Source organism: Gallus gallus, chromosome 2, assembly GCF_016699485.2.
Source record: "Gallus gallus isolate bGalGal1 chromosome 2, bGalGal1.mat.broiler.GRCg7b, whole genome shotgun sequence".
Taxonomy (NCBI): domain Eukaryota; kingdom Metazoa; phylum Chordata; class Aves; order Galliformes; family Phasianidae; genus Gallus; species Gallus gallus.
In genome coordinates this window covers 111670939-111683332 of record NC_052533.1, presented here as the reverse complement: position 1 = coordinate 111683332, position 12394 = coordinate 111670939, and positions in this window count along the sequence as shown.

Below are 12394 nucleotides of genomic sequence, written 5' to 3'. Positions count from 1 at the left end.
TGGAAGTGCATATGAAGCAAAGATACGTAATTGAATTCCTCCATGCAGAAAAAAAAAGGCATTCATTGATTCATTTATGGAGACCAAACAGAGGATGTGAGCACAGTGAGGTGGTGGGTGGTGCGTTTTAGCAGTGATGACAGTGACATGAAAGACAGGCCACGTTCTGGATGGCCATGCACAGCTGTCATACCATGAAATGAAGAGCATCTCCATCAGCTCATCCATGCAAACTGACAGACTATGACCAGGGAACTGTGTATGGAATTGAATACTAGCTTCAGTGCATTGGAAATGACGGTAGCAACAGGAGAATATCATAAAGTTTGTGCCAAGTGAATCTCACACTTGCTTACCAAGGAACAGAAAGAGCTCTGTATGCAAGCTTGTCATGACCTGCTGAACCAATATGAGGCTGAAAGTGTCAGTTTCCTGGATTACATCATTACTGATGACAAGATCTGGTGTCACCACAGAGTCAAAATGGCAGCCCATGGAGTGGTGACATATGAATTCACCATCAAAGAAAAAGTTCAAGATGCAGCTCTCAACAGGTAAAGTAATGTGTACTGTCTTTTGGGATAGGAAAGGTATGACCCTTCTGGATTTCCTGGAACCTGGACAAGTCATCAACTGACCACTACACTGCAGTACTGACTAAGCTGAAGGCTCAGACTTCCAGAGTCAGGCCAGAGAAGACAGCCTTTCTCTTGAAACACAGTAACGCCAGGCCCCCATACAAATCTTGGCTGGACTGCTCTACCATACCCACTGTATAGTCTGGATTTTGTGCCTTCTGACTTCCATCTGTTAGGGCTGATGAAAGATGGACCGTATGCACAACTTTTTCCCAGCAATAATGTTGTCACAGCAGCTGTGAAACTGTGGGTCAGCTCCACTGGCACAGATTTTTATGAGTGCAACATACAGACTCTATCTAGTACATTGCTGGTGAAAATATATAGTTAATGGTGGTGCCTATATTGAAAAATAGTGTTTTGTAGCTGCGAATTTTCTCTATTAAATCTTGTTATTGTGCACTTTGTATCTGTTGTGGTTTCCATGGAATTAAATAGGAGGCATTACTTTCAGAGCAATCTAGGTATATTTCCTGCAAAATGCTCTTAATGCAAGTATCTTGTGGAAAGCCCTGTATGTCCTTGAGTATCTTTTTCCTGTCTGTCAGTACACAACTCTACTACAAATTAAGGCAAGATGTTTGTTAGGAAATATCACTTTGAAGTACAAGCAACACATCACAAGGAATTTAGTCCCAGGCAATACCAGTTTCTTCTTTAATTTGTTTGAGGTAATTGCTAAGGATGAATTTGTTGACTTTCTATCACCAGTAAGTAGAATTATACACAGTTCTCATGCTACTCTCACATTATTTGCATTGAGTGTTAGAAAGTTTTATTAAGCCTCAAGTTCTTTTGGAAACAACAGAAACTTTTTTTTTTTTTATATTTTTTTAGCTGTAGAGTAACTCAGGGAGACCCGTCTAGAAATAAACCATTTCAGCTGTATCTTGGTCTTCTAGGGATGCTTATTCCTTTTGAGTTTCTTTTGTCTGTTTTATTACATGTTGTGTCTTGGAATACAGTTTGACCTGATGTTTCTTTTCTTCTAATGGGTGAAATTAGAGTGCACCAGGGAACACGAGCAGTACTTCATCTACATCCACTTAAACTTCTGCCCTTCCCTTCAGCACAAGGTCTAGAATGTCATCTATAGGCACCCTACCCTTGCAACCTTTCCTTTCATTTCTACATGTTGTGTTTCTCATCTTTGGCAGTTCTTTAATCTTCCCTCACTACTGAATCAGTAAGTGGAAACAGTGAGGAGGGAAAGAAGAATTAAAGGAGGTGAATAACAAGAGGCAGCTGTTGACTGCTACTCTTATAGCCCAGACAGTATCTTCTAGGCACTTACAGACGAATGACAGAAACCCACAAATCTACAAATCTCCCTCCCATTAATCTGCATTAGTAGGGCAACCCACAGTGGGGTCAGAGAACCTGTCACACCTTGCAAGATGGCAGATGATGAACACCACCTGGGTTGTTACAGGATACGTGAACTTTGGAAAAGGACATCACCTAAACATTTCCATAAAGAAAGATTCCTGGAAAAATCAATCTCTCCTGTGAGCCTTTGAAGTGTTCTGTACAAAACAAAAGTACAGGATTGCCAAGAAAGTTCACTTGGTAAGGCCCAAACTGGTGGATTCGTGCTTGCAGATTTCTGCAAATCTGAGGAGCAGCTTACTTTCTGAATTAAGTTGCATCCCTTTCTAATAGCAGTTTTGGCCCTTTCTCAAATAAGGATGAAAAATTAAAATCTTGAAAAGCGCTCCTGGACAAAATTAGAAATCCTTTGGTTTTTATGATTTTTGGTTGGTTAGTTTGGAGAGCTTGAAGTGGCTTGAAATTTGGCATAAGTCATTTAGATAAGGAAAGTTGGAATCTCCCAAGTCAATAATGATGCTATTGGATATTCTGACAGTCTCAAAATGTTGAGCATTTTATTGGTTGGTTGGTGGGTTGGTTTTGTTGTTGTTGTTGTTGTTATTTTGTTTTCCTGCCAAAATGTTTCCCGGAACAAATAGTTGTTGAAATCAAAGCCCTTTCTTCGCTAGCATGGCAGTTTTGACAATCTGGGATTTTGTAGTAAAAAAATCACTTGAGTGAGAAATGTCTGCCCAACTGTATTTATAGCGGGATAGGATCGGATAGTTCTGCAGTTGTGCTTCATTGTTCTTCTTCCCCTTGGATGACTGTGAAAATACTCTTGAGGTGCACCGCATTCACCTCAAAGTCCACCTCTGAGTGAGGACTGTCTGCTTATCTGTCATGTTGTAGCACTGCATTTCAGTTCATACAATAAGTAATTACATTCTTGTCAAATATATCTGTTAATAACTTGTGGTTTAACTGGTAAAAGACTACAGTGAAAATGGCCCTAAGCTGAGAGATGTGTCAAGCTGGACATCCTCTCACGCACCACTTAGCCCAGAAGAGCTGCTGCCTGCTATAGGTCTGGCAAGAAGCATTAGCAGGACTTTGATTACTGAAAGACTTACTAAAGAATCAGCTTTTGTTCCAATTAGTCATTTAGGAGTTATTTAGGTTAGCCTGCCTTCCAAAAACAGATTTGGAGAAGTTCCCTCTAACGCCTTTACACAGACTTTGATTCCTTTCTCTGACTTGTTTTGCACTTATGTTAAAAAGCACTTTGTAACAGAGATCCTGAACACTCATTATTTCCCAGGTGCCTTACATGGTGGTACATTTTGAGACACCAGCCGAAGGAAAGCCTTCCGTGGACAGACACATAGGTAATGCAGATGTGATGGGGTCAAACTCTCTGAAAGGACTTCTCCTCATCAAATATTTTACATAGTCCAAATCTTATGTGTGGCTGTGCAAGTAGTCAGTGGCCACAGGGCATTTTTTGCCTTCTTTGAAACCACATTGTATGACACGGTACAGCTTCTTATTCTCTTGGATTTTCATTCTATTTGTGCACAATTAGAAACTGTTGATTTATTAAGCAATGGCTGTGGAATTTCATTGAATATGGCTAGCTTAGTTACTTCACCAAGGAGCTGTCAGTGGCCCAGGAATGAAAGACATTAGCAAGCTGCAGCACTGTTAGACACTGGACTAGCAGAGCTAGAGCAAGTGCTGAGGGTGAGCAGTGTCAGGATGCCACTTCCAGGTAGGAAGCAATGACAAGACAGAGAGCTTTGATCAACAGAGATTTCTTCTGCAGTCACTCCACTGGCACAGCATGTCTGTGAAGCAATTAGCTGTTATATTTGTATTAACAAATAGATGGAACAATTTTTGTTGGGAAAAACATGCTGAATTGCCCAGCAGAATATTGCTGTATTCAGTAATTCAAAATGACTATACTGTTGGCCATCAAGGGGCCTCTCTGTATTTCTCCTACCAGCAATGACATGAAACTCAATTTTCCATGTCTAAAATTTTCAAATCTCCTCCACTTCTCTCTGAATGTAATATTGGGCTGTACGGTAGAACTTGTGGATCATTTTACTCACCAGAAGGCATTTTTGATGCTATTTGAGGAGGCCGCTATGTCAAATTTGTTTCAGAGTGTAGAGGTTCAACTGCATGAAAAGTTTATGCAAATTTAAGGTGAAGCACAGATTTTAGGATTCTGGATTGTGATCTGCCACTTGCTGAGAAGGGATTAAACATAAGAGTGTTGCAAGAGGCACGGTGTGACAGCCATGATTCAATCATCAGAATAATTATCCTGGTAGCATTTCCAAAGCTGTTTCTCATGTAGACAAACCTTGTAGATCTGTACAGGCTGGATATTCTGACATAATTATTGTACTCTTTTGGTTATGATTGATGGGGAAGTTTTCTAGAAATTGACCACACAGTCAAAATTCAAAATCTGAGCTCTGTAAATGTTAGAAAGTTGAGATTTACAAGCAAACTTCTCTTCTCTTCTCTTCGCTTCGCTTCGCTTCTCCTCTCTCCTCTCCTCTCCTCTCCTCTCCTCTCCTCTCCTCTCCTCTCCTCTCCTCTCCTCTCCTCTCCTCTCCTCTCCTCTCCTCTCCTCTCCTCTCCTCTCCTCTCCTCTCCTCTCCTCTCCTCTCCTCTCCTCTCCTCTCCTCTCCTCTCCTTTTTTGTGATTTGCTTTACCAAATTTATCTGTTACTCCAGTATCTACTGAACTTAACACCCCTGAGCAAAGTCAGCATATCTGTCTGCCCTGCATTAGGAATGAACTTCTTGACACAGGGAGAATGTCTTTTTTTCCAAAGTTATTTAAGTATCTACAGGCAGAGCAAAATGGCTAATGGGATTTGGTGTCTAATTACTTTAAGGATTCTGCTCGTAAGTGATTTGTCTAGGATTACAGAGTGAACCTGTGATGGAGACTTCAACTGAAGTTTTAGGTTTGATCCCTTTGAAAAAGTTCAGTTCCAGAAGCACATACTAACATTTGCCAATTTTTGCAATGAATTTATTTCCATCAACATCTGACATACTATAGATTCTCTTTTGTTTTGCTTTGTTTTTTAACTTTGCTAAAACTGAAGACGAAACAACTTCCTGTTACTACAAACAACCTCACTGCATCCTAGAAACTGAGATCAAATATATTATTTCCAATTTTGTTCATTTTCTGACTATACATTTAACCTGTTTGTTCTTTGACTTTGAGCAGCCATGGGATGAAGTCAATATCAAGTAGTGGTCAGAATTTTAAACACATTTTAAGTATAGCCTAGAAACTTGGTCCCTGTTGACATTTAAAAATCTGTGCTCTTCTATTAACTGTATGCACTATGCGTCAGTTAAAAATTAAGGCAGCATGGAGATACATTACTTTCTTCTTTGTGGTTTAAGAAAATGAAAATGAATGTGGAATTGAATGTTTGTTGTGTTTTCTTTCTTCTTTCTTTCTTTTTTTTTTAAACAAACTAGTGTAAAAAGGCTGAATAAATTAAACTGTCAGATTCTAGTCATTACACATCTTCCTGTGTGAAGCATGGAAATTGGAAGCACAGGCTGTGCATATTATGTTAATACTATTTACTCGGTATCCATGACGTTGTATCCTGGTGAGCCTAAGCTACAACAGAATTATTCCTTACAGAAAAAAAAAGAGAAATAAGGTTAACGAAACTGCATCTTGGCACTATAACTAAGTACAACACAGCTCTCACTGGAGTGCTGAACAGTATTTGGGGTATTCATGAACTATTCTGCAGATGCTGTGGGTTACATTAGCATGTATAACACCAAATCATCTTGTCAAAGAACCCTTTTCTGTTCTACAGTATAACAAGGCATTGATTGTGATTGTTGGATTATAGGGTCTGTCTGCTGAGACTTGTGCAAGATGTTAAAATGACACAAAATGCTCTATTTGTAACTTGAACTCAGAGTGCACATTCTGTAACATACTTTGCCCCAAAAATATAAGTGAAGGCCAAACATTTAGAAATGACTTTTTGTTTCACTGTGCTTTACTATTCTGGAGTTTCTTACATGCCATTCCAGTTTCACAGAAGACAAACTTTTCAGTTCTACCAGTGTATGGGAACTGTTGAATCACAGCCTGAACCTCTGATTGCCCACCTGAGGTGAGCCCTGAGTCATCTGCAGCGGCACAGGTGAACACAATTTCTAGTGACCTAGACCCCATTTAAGGGCTGACTCCCAACAAGGAAGGTTCTCTATCTGGAGATCCTTCCTCTTGGAGCCCTTCTGTGAGCCCAGGACATGGATAAGATCTTCATTTCTCCTTTGTAACGTGATAATCTCTCTGGTCCAATACCTGTATGCCTGTTTGCTGTACAACCAGAGAGATATTAAAATACTTTGCAGAAAGTCTGTTGATTTCCTCCAGAGTGAAGTCTCTTTTGTCATTCTGGACACTACGTGATTATCTGAGAGTAAGCAAGTTCCTTTCAGGAAAAGATGAGACGAAGTTAATGAATATTTTTGTCTGCTGTATGTAGTATTGACTTCAACGGAGTAAACACTAAAACACTACTGGATATTGAATCAGTTGGGTTTTTTTTGATGTTATATTATACCTCTTTATTATAGATCTACCTGTGATACTACAGGATTTAGTGTCTAACCTCCCATCCCACATTATGCTGTTATCAACTGTTTTTCCTTTGGAAGTGCTTAGTGTTTATTAGAGTCACTAGAAGAGTATTTTAGCATTAGTTTAGCAATACGGCATGCGTGCAAACTGTGATGCATAAGCATGGGTGAGGCTCATGCTCTGGTCTCAGCACTGCAGTGCCATGCAAAAGTATTTGGTGATTTCAAGGATGAAACAAAAAGGAACTTCATATTTTTTTTCAAGTTTAGCTCCAGGAGTTCCAACATTACAAAGACAGGTGAGCCACCATGGTGCCAATGTGTCTGTCAAGTCCACTTGCAGCTCTATGGAAGAATTATGTGCCAATAGGTCTTTTACTCCTATGAGTGTCAAAAAGCATGGCATGCATGCATATGTGGCATGAGCAGATCATAACCACTAAGCCTTGACACCAGGACATGCATCCCAGGGAATGACAGAGGTTGCAACTTCCAGCTGCAAGCTAGCACTTGCTCCCATCCTACTAGGCCAGTGTCTGTAGCTTTCAGACAGCACTGTGGCAGAGGTGGCTTCAGCAAGACTGAACAGGAGCAGCAATGGCTTTTCTTATTCCTGGGTAGATTTTTCTGACTGTGAAAATAGCAGCACTTACAAAGTAAGTTTGTTTTCTGACTTTGGAACAAAGCACGGGGGTGTTCTGGAAAGAGGAAAATGGTGGGGGGAAAGAAAAAAGGACATTTCAGAAAAATTGAACCATTTTCATTGTTGTTTTTTTTTTTTTCCCTCCAAAATAAGGCAGAGCAAACATTTTCCTCTCTCTGAGGCTCCAGCCCCCTGGGCAGTTGAGACTGTTACTTATTGCCTGCAGAATCTTTGTCTGTTGTGGCTCACCGTGAGAATTCCAGATAGGTCAACATATTGGCCAAGAGATGTGCAAAAATACAGAGAAAAGTTAAAATAGTAATTAAAAAAAAAATACTGAGTGTGAACAGGAAGTAGGGAAAGGTGAGGAGATACCCTTATGACTTTAAATGGGTCATTGTGTTCCTAAGAGATGCCCAAAAGTTCAGGAAATCAATCAGAGAACAGCAGAACTCGTGCTTATTTCTGCAAATAACATAGTTGATGCCAAAGCTATTTCTGAAGTAAGTTAGGAAATGGAGTACATTAACAGTTTTCTTACCCTCAGTGTGCATCTGGAAGGTTGCATTATGCTACAATTTGGAGGTGAATATTTCTGCTGAAAGAAAGTTGAATTTTCTGAGCCATTGGTCACAGACATAAAATGTTCTAAAAGGAAAGTGAAATGATGGCTCCAATGTGATGCACAAGAAATCAATTTAAAAGAAAAATAAAACATTGTTTTGAGAAAATTCTACAATAGAAATGTTTTATTAAAGTAAACATAGCCCGAGTTATTTGTTTGCATTCAGCGTTGTGAAATGCAGTTAATTAATTTGTACGTGATACATTAGCATTTCTGATCAGACCAACACAGACTATTTTTAATAGGCTTGACTGATCAAAATATACAACTGTAATAAATTTGGGGATGGGAGGAAATTATCAAGTTCACAGCACATTTTACCATGTGGAAATTTGGACAGAACATTTATAGAATCTAAAATACAAATTCTCTTTATTAACAGTAAAACTAAGCTACTTCAGATTTAGCAACAAATATGACAAAGTTAGGGCTGAATGAAGGCAACATATGGAAAGGAGAAAAAATCCTTTAATTAAAAGAATATACATCACAGGATACTACACTTACTAAAAGGCATGGATCCATAAAGAAGTTTAGGTGGCTACCTCATGGGAAATCAGGGAGGGAAAGAAACCTTTGGGGACAGCACAGCTACTTTTGTGCCTCTATTGCTTAGTGATGTATATGCTTAAATTACATTTAGTTGATTTTTGCCATTCCATTTTAGAGTTTAATTTGAACGAGTAGGAAGGAGTCCCAAAATTCACTTGGTAAGAAAGATATTTCTGCAGAAGAGGAGCGTCTGAGAAAAGAAATAAGAATGTGCAATATATGTGTCACTTGGGTGGTTATGCTCTAATTAAAGGAATTAATCCTAGGCAAGCTTACATAAGAAAGGAAGAAACTGTGGAAGCTCAGTCTGTTTTTCTGCAATGCTGATTTTATTGGACATTTATGCCTTTGTCCAGACAACATATGTGGGCTGTAGAATGCAAAATAAGTCTAGAAAAATGCTGTGCATCTGCCTCTCTTTTGTTCAGAGAAAATCACAAGTGTGGCTTCCACCGGACTTCAAAAGACTAATCTAAGTTGTTTAAAGATATGAAATCCTGGAATTGTTTAAATACTTCTGGAGTGTTAAAAGAAAATCTTTAAATCCAAAGAACAGGACCTTTCATAATCCACAAGTATTGCACTATATGAACAGGCCTCCTTGAAGTGGCAGAGAACGTACAGGGAACAAGTCTCCCTTGAAGAAAGGTTTTTGCAGAAAGCTGGCATTTGTGTTAAAATTGCTCTTTAATTCAGACTGCACCAATCTGACAAGCCTCACATCACTCTGTAAGACACAGCCACTGCTTATCAAGCAGGGAAAATGTCAAAAAGCAGTATGATTTATTTGCCAGAAAGGGGAAAGGCACTCAACAGTACAACAGACCTGACCCGAGGCCCTTAAAATTTAACAAGAGAACTGTATAAGTCCTGTGTGACTACACCTTCAGGAAATCATGGAGAAGAACAAGGCAAGAACTATGCTGGTGCATCTGTGCTGTTTTGCTTATTGTTTTCTCTCTAATCTCCATCTGGTGCTAGCAGCAGCCAAATGCTGATTTCTCATTTGCTTTTCCAATTGAACAAAATGGGCAGTTTTACAGGCCCATATCCTCTTACTCTCAACAGCACCAACAGCATTAAGAGTTCTCTATACTGTAAGTGCTAGATAAAAGCCTTGCATCCACACACCACTGCAATCAAAATCTGAAGCAGTGGCACCCGGACATGCTCCAGAAAGGTACAGCTTGGTACTATGGGCTATGGGGCTTGAGAAAGGGAAGGAATTGTGGGTTTTCCTGTGCATGGAAGAAGGTTTTTAAACACAGAAGGACTCAGGATATTGCACAGGGATGTGAGGCTCTTCTTTTTGGAAGGAAGTGATACATAGAAAAGGAATGAAGGATTTTTTTTTCTTAAAATAGGTAAAATAGGAGAACTGGAATTATATCTGAGTCAGTGAGAATTGGTGGAGATGAAGCAATAAATGGGTGCCAGAGAGAAAATCCAAAGTAGTGCCAGATCTGTGTTGTCTGGGCTACATTCAAGAAAAAGATATATCTGGGTGATGTAGATTGGCTGACATCTTCTAAGCATCAAGGGATTTTGGACCTAATATCTTGCAAGCTCTCAGCAGCAGGCCTAAGTCCCTTAGCTGCCTTTGAAAATCCTTGCCCCTGGAGATAAATGTTATTTTTGGAGAAGGATTGAAATATCCTACCTGCACTGTAAATATTATAGCTTTTAAAACACCACAACTGAACGTTTCAGGTGGTCCGGTCTTGTCAGCTACACTGGGTGGATTCCAGTTTGAGGCTTCCCACAATGCTTTGTGTTGATGTAACTGTAGGTGTTAGGCCATGCAAATGCCTTTGGAGAAGAAAAGCTTGCAGTCTCACTTTTCTGTATATACATATGGCCCATAAATGTTTCATCTGAGAGCGCTTCGTCTAGCTATCTTCCCTGCATTTCCTTTGTGAAATGTGGTAGGCCTGAGGGATTTGTTCCATGAAGCACCAAATGAACCTTGCTGCTGTAAGTGATGATACTGTTATATATTACTTGGATTTATTTTGTGGGTATTATGGTTATTTATACCGTGACTCAAATGTTTGTTTTTAAAGCTATAATCAAGGTAGGACTAAACCACCTTGAAAATTTGTAAATATTCTGTTTTATGAGCTTAAGGATAAGTATGGTTATTTTTTTTTATGTTAAAAAAAAATGATGAAGAGAATAGATAACGTTTCTTTTCCCCCTCTTATTGCCATAGACATTTGTATTTGTATTCACCAAAGGCAACAAAGCCATAAAAGCCTATACAACAGCCCATTCTACGCTGTTCCAAGAATATGTCATGTGGCTACATATTGAACAGGGCTGTGTGCAGTAGAGCAGACTTAGCTGAGATGACTGGAGAAAATGTTATCATTAGCTCAGCAGGCAAACAACATTAGGAGACAGAAAACACTTGGGGAAGCCAATATGATTAAATCACTACTTGCTAGTCACGACTTCATTACATTTTGTGTCCAAAAATATCAATGCAGTTATTGAAGACAGAACCAGCAAAGAGTGCAAGTGCCACAACTTTGAGGGAGAAGGAAGCATCAAACTTATGCCCTACTATTCCTCCAGACTGAGAGACAAAAAACTTTGATTAAAGGAAATGATATCATGGGATTTTTCTAAGCAGCATTCAGCGTACATCATAGAAAGTTCAGCAGTGGAAATGAAGCAAATTATCAAGTAGGTATTGCTAGGAAGACTAATGTTTCAAAAGAATCCTCGTGATTTCTGTAGTAACATAAGAGGATCCTCACTCTCTGATATTACAGCACTTTAACAACGACCACCGTGGCTACACAGTACCAGGCAGTGACTTGCAATGTGTCACTGCACATTACAGCATGTCCGGGCTGCGTCTGGCCCCACATGGTAAAATCCATGTAAAATTGGGCAATAACGTAGGTACCAAATAACTCAGGCACTCAGGTTCCCATGACTCTCTATGCAAGACACTTCATTATGTGCTATGGATATAGTAGGAGTTAGACGTAAATATCTACAGAAAAGAGGCCAAGTGGCACTGACCTCCTTGTATCTGGTAGTGCTTAACATTTGGCTCCACTAGAATGTAATTTTCCTGGAGAGATATCATTAAAACTGTCCAAAACAGAGTAACAATGAATTAATGTGGGTACCAGCTTTCTAGGGTCTAAATTCACTTCTATGCTCTTTTGTTTAACATAAGTCTTGCCCATACTGTACAATGTACTTCAGTTCTGTTGTTCTAAGCCACATAATCTGCTACCTTTCTCCCACTGTAGTGTCTTAATTGTCATATTAGGCACTGATGTTACTCTTGCTTGAAAACTATTAAAAAATAAGTAAAGAGGACACATTCCTCACTGTAGTGTATGTATTATTTAAAATATTTGCACATATTCCCAGGTACTGAATACTGTGCAGACAGGTGCTACAAAAAACATCAACCTATGAACATCATCAGTTGTCAGAAGAAAAAGTATATACGGGTTATATAATGAAATTCAGAGAAAATGAACAAGTTACCAAACAGTGCTTTAAAATGTATCCTTTACTGTTCAGGGACTTTACATTCTCCTTACCTCCCTACAATGAGAAGAGCTGTACTGGAGCAAATGTAATAGACACCAGAGATATACCGATTGCTGTAGCCTGTTACAGAACAAGAAGATGGTTTCCTTACCAATAAGAATAGTGACAGAAGGGTATCCATTCTCTTCTCTTGCTGTCTTTTCAGTAAATTCTCGTGTTCGCTGGCTTGCATGAAGGATCAAATGCCTAATATTTATCTTCGACTGATGTGAACAGATGCAGAGTGAATAGATTTCATACTGATTAGCCTCTAGGAAACTTTACGGGTACAACCACAATTTAAACTTAGAAACGTTAATTATTTTAACGTTAGTGTGCATTTCCTGATCAAGTCTACGGGAAAACATTTACATTAAATAAATGGCATGGCATTTGAAATGATGATCATTT